General features: G+C 40.5%; 1 pseudogene; it reads right to left on the reverse strand.

Moving 5' to 3' along the window:
• Nucleotides 1-6,201: 6,201 nt before the first annotated feature.
• On the reverse strand, nt 6,202-9,030 carry LOC101990173 (annotated as a pseudogene).
• Between the last annotated feature and the right edge of the window lie 478 nt (nt 9,031-9,508).

Consider the following 9,508-nt stretch of genomic DNA (forward strand, 5'->3'; position numbering starts at 1 on the left):
GGTGTTGACTGAAGAGAAAGAGAGATAAAGTCTTCTCTTTCTGAAAATTCAGAAGCAATTTTCAGAGACAAATAGCAAATGAACTACCCGTGACGTCTCATGTGTTGGCGACAGAGCGATCTGTTTAAAGCACTCACATTAAAAGAAAATCAGCTCTAATCATTGAGATCTACAATAACATTCTTTGAAAGAAATGAGTAGGTTTCTATTGCCTGCATGATAAATAGGTACACAAAACAAATAATTGTGTCACCATGGAAACCAAGACTTTACATACACATCTGTAGTATAATAGAAACTCTGTGGTCTCTGAAAACAAATTTGAGAAAAGCAACCACTATCAGGATTAGTATGTTTTGTGCTCTTAAGTTTTGATATTTATTGGATTCTTACCATTTACTTAACCTCATAAAAAAAACATTTTGAGAAAAGCAATCTACATTGATTAAGCAATCAGCTTAATGCCCAGCAAAATCCCAGCAAAATTCTTCACAGACATTGAAAGAACAATACTTAATTTCATAGGGAAAAGCCAAAAACCCAGAATAGCCAAAACAATTCTGTAAAATAAAGGAACTTCTGGAGGCATCACAATCCCTGACTTCAAACTCTACTGCAGAGCTATAGTAATGAAAACAGCCTGGTATTGGCATAAAACAGACATGAGGACCAATGGAATCCAATCAAAGACCAGGAAATCATCCACACACATACAAACACCTGATTTTTTTTCTTTATTTATTAAAGAAGTAAGAAAGAAAGAAAGAAAGAAAGAAAGAAAGAAAGAAAGAAAGAAAAGATTTCTGCCTCCTCCCCGCCACCGCCTCCCATTTCCCTCCCCCTCCCCCATCAAGTCCCTCTTCCTCATCAGCTGGAAGAGCAATCAGGGTTCCCTGACCTGTGGGAAGTCCAAGGACCGCCCACCTCCATCCAGGTCTAGTAAGTTGAGCATCGAAACTGCCTAGGCTCCCACAAAGCCAATACGTGCAGTAGGATCAAAAACCCATTGCCATTGTTCTTGAGTTCTCAGTAGTCCTCATTGTCCGCTATGTTCAGCGAGTCCAGTTTTATCCCAGGCTTTTTCAGACCCAGGCCAGCAAGAACATCCTCATTGTCTCAGTGTGTGGATGCACCCCTCGCGGTCCTGAGTTCCTTGCTCGTGCTCTCTCTCCTTCTGCTCCTGATTTGGACCCCTCACAGACTGCCCGGGGGTCAAGGGGGTCAGGGAATGCCCACCCGCTCCATTTCCTGTGTCCCGCAGCAGGCCAAGAACACTCTCCCCACTCAGGAGGGTCTTCAGGGACAAAACCAGGCTTCCCGTTTGCCAGGGACCTCGAGAATAAAAGGCCTACCACTCTGCAGGCCAGGCCCCAAAAACCTACTTGATTTAATTGTAGTGGGGCGATCTGCTCTCAGTGTGGGCTCCACTGTTTTATGCTTGGACTAACCCACATCTGCCACATCTGCGCTCCGGGAACACCTGATTTTTGACAAAGAAGCAACAAATATAAAGTGGAAAAAAGAAAGCATATTCAACAAATGGTGTTGGCATAACTGAATAACAACAGGTAGAAGAATGCAAATAGATCCATATCTATTGCCATGCAAAAAAAAAAAACCCTCAAGTCCAAATGGATCAAAGACTGCAACATAAAATTAACCACACTGAACCTCATAGAAGAGAAATTGGGAGTACACTTGAATGCAGTGGCACAGGAGACCACTTCCTAAATAAAACCCAAGTAGCACAGACACTGAGAGCAGCAGTTAATAAATGGGATCTCCTGAAACTGAGAAGCTTCTGTAAAGAAAATAATACAGTCAACAAAACAAATGGCAACCTATAGAATGGAGAAAGATTTTTACCAATCCTACATAAGACAGAGAGATAATCTCCAAAATATATAAAGAACTCAAAAAAAAAAAACTGGCCATCAAAAGAAGAAATAAACAAATAAAAACATTGGAGTACAGACCTAGACAGAGAATTCTGAACAGAGGAATCTAAAATGGCTTAAAGACACTCAAGGAAATGTTCAACATCCTTAGGCACCTGAGAAATGCAAATCAAAGCAACTCTTAAATTAGATTTTATACCTGTCAGGTAGGCCAAGATCAAAAATACTGAGGACAACTTATGCTGGAGAGGATGTAGGTAAAGGGAACACCCCTGCATTGCTTTTGAGAGTGCAAACTGGTACAGCCACTTTGGGAATCATCATAGCAATTTCTCAGAAAATTAAGAAACAACCTACCTCAAGACCCAACAATACCACTTTTGGGTATATATCCAAAGGATGCTCAATCATACCACAAAGACATATGCTCAACTATGTTCATAGCAGCATTATTTGTGATAGCCAGAACCTGGAAGCAACCTAAATGCCCCTCAAATAAAGAATGGATAAAGAAAATGTGGTACATTTACACAATGAAGTACTATACAGTGGGAAAAAATAATGACATCTTGAAATTTGCAGGCAAATGGGTGGATCCAAAAAAATCATATTGAGTTAGGTAACTCAGATCCAGAAAGACAAATATAATACATACTCACTCATAAGTGGCTTTTAGACATAAAGCAAAGAAAACCAGTCTACAATTCACAATTCCACAGAACCTAGACAGCAGTGAGGACCCTAAGAGAGACAGACATACATCTAATATACATGGGAAATAGAAAAAGACAAAATCTCCTGAGTAAATTGGGAGCATGGGGACCATTGGAGAAGTTAGAAGGGGAGGGGGAGAAAAGGGGAGCAGAGAAAAACATATAGCTCAATAAAAAACAATGACAAAGAATAAATTAATAAGAAACATTTTATATTTTTCTTCAAGTCGTTTATGAAATTCTGAGTGATTTTAAGCAGTTGAATTTAAAACTTCAGCTTATGTGCATATGTGTATATGTGTGCATGTGTATATATTATATATATATATGTGTGTATTCAGAGAATCATTGGTGGGGTGATCCATGGAGGGCTCAAGGAGCAAATGTCAGGTTCCTTAGCAAAGACCTTTACCAGCTCAGTCATGTTCTTGTTCCTCAAAGGTTTTAATGACATTTGAGTACACACTGATGCAACTATCCACAGTGCTGCCCTGTTAACTCAGAGTTGGAAACTTTGACCAGCACAACTCTAAAGAAATCAAGACCATCTCATTTCAGAACAACACAGTTTCTAATATAGAAATTTTGGCAGATATGACTTTTGTTGTTTTAAAAAATTGCATTAAGTTTTTTGTTTTTTTATTGTATTTGAGTGTTTTACCTACACGTGTGTAGTACTTGTAGTGACCAGAAGAGGGCTTTATCTGCCCTGGAACTGTAGTTACAGTTGGCTGTTGGCTGACCTGTGGGTGATGGTATAAAACAGGCAGTCCTCTGGGTAAAGAGCAGCCAGTTCTCTTATTTGCTGAGACATCTGTCCAGCCCCTATTATTTTGTTCTGGTTTTGATTTTGTTTTTCTCCCATAATTGAATTCTGGGGTTGTGATGCTGTATCTGAAAGTCTTGCTGTTCTTCCTGCTAGAGATTCACCACCCCTTTTTATAGTTTCCTATTAGAGCTCTGTCTCCTGCATCCTGTAGCTAGGACCCCCTTGTGCAAGGAGTCAGCTATTTCTTGTTCTTGTTTTGTTACAGGCTGCTCAGATAATTCACTCTTTCAAAAGACCTAAATTCAGTTCTCAGTAGTCACATTGGGCAGTTCACAACCACCTGTAATTCCCTCCCTGGGAATCCAATGGTCTTTTCTGGCCTTTGTTGGCTTACAGATACACACTTGCATACAATCACACAGAAACATGCACAAATCAAAATAAAATAACTCCATTTTAAAGTGCAGTTTAATGGTTTCAAATAGTGTATATTTAAATAAAGGGACTACTGGGCCATTCAAATACACATCCTCATTCGTAAGAGCATGGTAGTAAGAGAAGAGAGCACCAGCCCAAATTATCCAAATCTCTAGTTCTAGTTCTGTTCTCATTAAATCGGTATTTGCCTTTGGAAAAAGCCATTCATCTTTCTGAGAGCCAATTTTCTCATTCATGAAATGAGTCTTATATGTCAAAGTCCCTGGAATGAGGCCACATTTCTGTGCCAAGGTCAATGATTCTTTGTAAACTTCCTAACTTTGCATGAGAGTGTAGACCTTCTTCTCTCATACATGAGTCCTGTCAATTAAGAAGCACTGTCCACAGTGTGTACCACCATGAACCTATAATTCCACATGGAAAGGCCCATAAAAATAGCACAGAATGTATTACGTGTGCCTTTCATTGTTTATATCCTATTTGGAGTTTAACTGACTTCATATTCATGAACATTTTTCTTCTAATTTGTTTGAATATGTATATTTTGCATATAAATAAAAGTATAATTAACATAGTTGAGGACTAAGAAGATTGCTTAGTGGGTAAATGCCTTCTACATGGCATAAAGATCTGAGTTCAGATCCCAGCCCCCTGTAAATGTCAGTTAAGAGTTGTAATCACAGTTCTGGGTGAGGCAAAATGAGCAGATCTCCCATAGGCTTCCAGATCAGCACTCTGGATTTGGAATGTTGAGCTCCAGGTTCAGGGAGAACTCTCTCTCAAAACATACGGTGGTGGAGAGCGGTAGAGTCGGACCTGACACCCACCTCCACCTTCTGCATACACACGGATGAGTGGCCTACCCACCTGGGATCCCTACATACATGTACACAAACACATACATATATGCACACCAATAATACAATAAAATAAAGAACATGGTTCAATGTATTTCCTGAAGCGGTAAAAAGTATTCATAAACACAACTATTGTGAAATTTTATTTTCCTTGAATGGTGTGAAAAGATAATCTTTAGTTTTATTGTCCAAATCTGAATGAGTATTTGGAATATCCTAGAGTTTGCAATTGGAAGAAAGGGCTAGTCAGATTAATTAATTCACTGCCAGAGAGACCCTTTAAAAGACCTATGGAGTAGACTCACACAAGAGCATGCTTATCTAAAGAATCTTACAGTGCTAATTTTAAGCTACTTTTTTTGTCATTTACTTGCATCAATTTCAATTGGGTAAATACAGTTACTGGCTTTCTTTTGTGCTATAGCAAGACAGATAGATGACAGATTTAGATAGATAAATGGATGGATGGATAGATAGATAGATGTCACAGCATTACTAGCTTCAGTGATATTTTGTATCTACAAAATGGACATATTTATTTTAAAAATTAATTTCCTTTATTTTATCAAGCATTACCTTTTATTGTAAGCAAAGTTGTGAGTTTTTGATAATACTTGAGAACAAGAAATCAGAAAATTGACTTTCCTATATCTGTGAAAATGTTCAATCATAAAACATTAAATATGTCACCATAATTGTACCATTAAGAATTGTCACTATCAATTATAAAAAAAGTTATCCTTGTTGCTTTCAATGGAAAGAAATCTGAGGAACTGTTTGCACATTAGAATCATTTTTATTGAAATTGATCTGAATATTATAGTTAATATACAAACAAAAGTAAATATGTAGATCAAATTTAACATCATCCCAAACTGGACACCTTTAATTGTAGCATTCAGGAGGCAGAGGCAGGGACATTTCTTAGTTCAAGGTTAGCATGGTCTATGGATCAATTTCAAGGACAGTCAGAGGTGCGCAGAGAAATCCTGTCTCCAAAAACAAAAATAAATTATAAATAAATAAAATCATCCCAAACTTTAAATTTACATAACTTCATAATTATTCAGCTTTATCAATGCCATGAACACAATTCAGATACAGCAGTCTCTTACATAATAATTTCCTGGAAAGAGCAATGCCACCTCATATTGACATATCTACCTCAATGAATTAATATTACATAGGGAAGGAAAAATTTAATTTTGCTTTTTTTTCCTTTAGGAGTGGAACATAATCTTTATTTACAGGACACTGCAGGATACGAAATTCCACATAGAAATAAGAAACGCAGAGGACAGCTTCATATAGTATGTACAGTTTATAATATTACATAGGGAAGGAAAAATTTAATTTTGCTTTTTTTTTCCCCTTTAGGAGTGGAACATAATCTTTATTTACGGGACACTGCAGGATATGAAATTCCACACAGAAATAAGAAATGCAGAGGACAGCTTCATATAGTATGTACAGTTTATAACTGTTCAAGTATAGTTTCTTTGTAAAAAGTGCTACAATAACAAACCACATTTAAAAAGAGTTCTTAGAGGAAACAGTACGACAAATTTATGAGAAACACAGCACATAGCTAACAACTTTGTGCCTCAGCTGGACATTAGAAGTTAAAGGTCTCGGGGGCCCCATCCTGAACGTGGAAGGCAAAGCCTTCGGAGGTAGCTTCTGGCACCACATTTTGATCTTCCTTTTCCTCCACTGAGAAATATTTCTCAATCAAGCTCAATGAGGTTTTGTATACAGACTCATTTTCATGGCTCTGTAGTGCTTCAATTTTGTCCAAGCCCCAACACTCTTCAATCATCATACTGAGTTTCTCTGTCTCACCTAGTTTCCCAGCAGCCTGAAAGACATTTGAAATGGCATCAAGAGTAACCAAAATAATTTTGGTATATTTTGCACTGAAGAGGTTCGTCAAAGGTTCTGTTACGCCACAATGCACAAGATACACAATCTGTTCAAATGTCCCACCACTGGTGTAGTTGGTTACAGCCCACACAGCTTCCTTCTGTGTCTTTTTTTGCTTTGGAGCCTGTCCTGGAACTAGCTCTTGTAGACCAGGCTGGTCTCGAACTCACAGAGATCCGCCTGCCTCTGCCTCCCGAGTGCTGGGATTAAAGGCGTGCAAATATTTATTTATTTATTTATTATGTATACAATATTCTGTCTGTATGCCTGAAGGCCACAAGAGGGCGCCAGACCTCTTTACAGATGGTTGTGAGCCACCATGTGGTTGCTGGGAATTGAACTCAGGACCTTTGGAAGAGCAGGCAATGCTCTTAACCACTGAGCCATCTCTCCAGCACCCCCCCCACCCCCCACCCCGCTTCTGTGTCTTAAAGTCGGCCTTAGAAAGGAGGCGGTGGCGGGGAGGAGGCAGAAATCCTTAATAAATAAATAAATTTAAAAAAAAATAAAGAGACTTCCAGGAAAAAAAAAAAAGAAAAAAAAAAGAAACTGGTTGGTATGTTAAACAAATTAAAAAAATGTTATTTAAATATATATATATATAAAAGAAAGGACACCAACAAGAAATGGGACTAAGCCATGATTCACAACTTGTTGTATCTGGTCCCGGCATCCAGCTGTGATGTTTGACATTGTCCACATGGCTTTCTTTTGAATATTAGTTTTGGGGTTTGTCAGCAGGCTGGGAAAGACTGCAAGAGCTCCTGCACCTATCACAATTTGCGTCTGTGCATCTGTCCCAGTGACAATATTCCCTACGGCTCTCAGTTGTAGGAGTCACAATTGGCAATTCAGTAGCTCCCAGAAGCTTCACAAGTTGGGGCACAACTCCTGTCTTCACAACCATTTCAATGTGCTCGTTTGGGCCATCAGTCAAATAGGAGATAGCCCAGCAGGAATCTGCTAACACTTCTGGATCATTGTGATGTAGCAGACAAACTAAAGTAGAGAAAATCTGCTCAATTGCATCTAAGCGGGAGTGGGGGGTTGGGGGGGTAGGGGATGGGGGGATGCAGGATTTTTGTTTCGACAAAGGTTTGAAAGTGTCCAGGTAAGATTGCATAAGTAACCACATGCCAAGGAAGACAGGCCAGGAATTGCAAGAAGTGCCAACAGTAGGTGTCAACTGCACCATATTTGATAACTAGGTCTCGGAAACCTGAACCATCACCTGCAATGTTTCCTAGAGCCCACACAGCTTGCTCGCTGATGTGAGCATGGGAGGATACCAAGAGAGAGATGAATGCTGGGATAGCACCTCCATCCACCACGGCCTTGGTCTGTTCAGATGTTCCAGAAGCAATGTTAGTAAGCGCCCAAGCAGATCCAAACTGAATGGAACTACAATCAGTTTTGCCCAAGAAGGACACAAATTTGGGGATCAAACTAGCCCGGATAATGTTGTCTATAGGAGGCTGTTTCTCCCTAGAAAGCAGTTTCCAAGCGCTTGAATCGCTTGGAGCTGGCTTTCCAAATTGGTGCTGTTTATGCCTTTAACAATGTCCTCAACATAAACAAAGGACATTGAGCCTATAATTAGTGATCCTAGAGAAGCTAAATAAGGAGAACCCAAAGAAAAACATATAGGCATCCTCCTGAATATTAACCTTCATCAGACAATGAAAGGAGACAGAGACAGAGACCCACATTGGAGCACAGGACAGAAATCTCAAGGTCCAAATCAGGAGCAGAAGGAGAGAGAGCACTAGCAAGGAACTCAGGACCGCGAGGGGTGCACCCACACACTGAGACAATGGGGATGTTCTATCGGGAACTCACCAAGGCCACCTGGCCAGGTCTGAAAAAGCCTGGGATAAAACCGGACTCGCTGAACATAGTGGACAATGAGGACTACTGAGAACTCAAGAACAATGGCAATGGGTTTTGGATCCTACTGCATGTACTGGCTTTGTGGGAGCCTAGGCAGTTTAGATGCTCACCTTACTAGACCTGGATGGAGGTGGGCGGTCCTTGGACTTCCCACAAGACAGGGAACCCTGATTGCTCTTTGGGCTGAGGAGGGAGGGGGACTTTATTGGGGGAGGGGGGAGGGAAATGGGAGGTGGTGGCGGGGAAGAGACAGAAATCTTTAATAAATAAATAAATTTTAAAAAAAGAAAAAAAAAACCAATGTCCTCAACAGACCAATTTACAGTACCCTGACTGTTGAGGTTTTCCTGCAAGACAGAAGTAGCATCACCAGGGGATGAGCTGACGTTCCTCCTTTTCAGCATCTGGTCATCTTTCTTCGCTTTCCTCGGTTCCACATTAACTTCTATTCGGCGGTGCCCCATTTCTGTACTGTCTTTTCCCTTGTTCTTGAGTCTGTTAAGCTGGGCAGCTGATGAATTAGCATTCTCATTCGACGACATGGTGGCAGGAATAAGGGAGTAAGCTAGTAAACAAGGGAAGGCTGCACAGCGGGCTCGGGCATCCACGAAAGGCGGTGCGGGGCTTGGAGACTGCAGGGTCAACAGCCCTCGAAACGTCCACTGCTCCTCAGCCCTCAGACTTTGCGCCTGCTTTTTTCATCCGATGTAGCAAAGAGGGCCTGCTTGTGAGGATTTCTCTCCGGCCCGGTTCCCACAGCTGGCAAGCCCCAAAGAAAATCACACAGAGATCTCCACGAGTTATAAAACTGATTGGCCCATTAGCTCAGTTTTCTTATTAGCTCTTGTAGCTTATATTAACCCATTATTCTTATCTATGTTAACCACATGGCTCGATACTTTTTTCAGCCGGACAGATCGCATGTTGCCTCTTCGGTGGTCTGGGCTGGACTGGAAGGAATGGGCTTCCTCCTTTCTAACATTCTCCTGTTCTCATCGCCCGCCTCTACTTCCTGTCTGG

The sequence above is a fragment of the Microtus ochrogaster genome, linkage group LG10 (genome assembly GCF_000317375.1).
Source record: "Microtus ochrogaster isolate Prairie Vole_2 linkage group LG10, MicOch1.0, whole genome shotgun sequence".
Lineage (NCBI taxonomy): Eukaryota > Metazoa > Chordata > Mammalia > Rodentia > Cricetidae > Microtus > Microtus ochrogaster.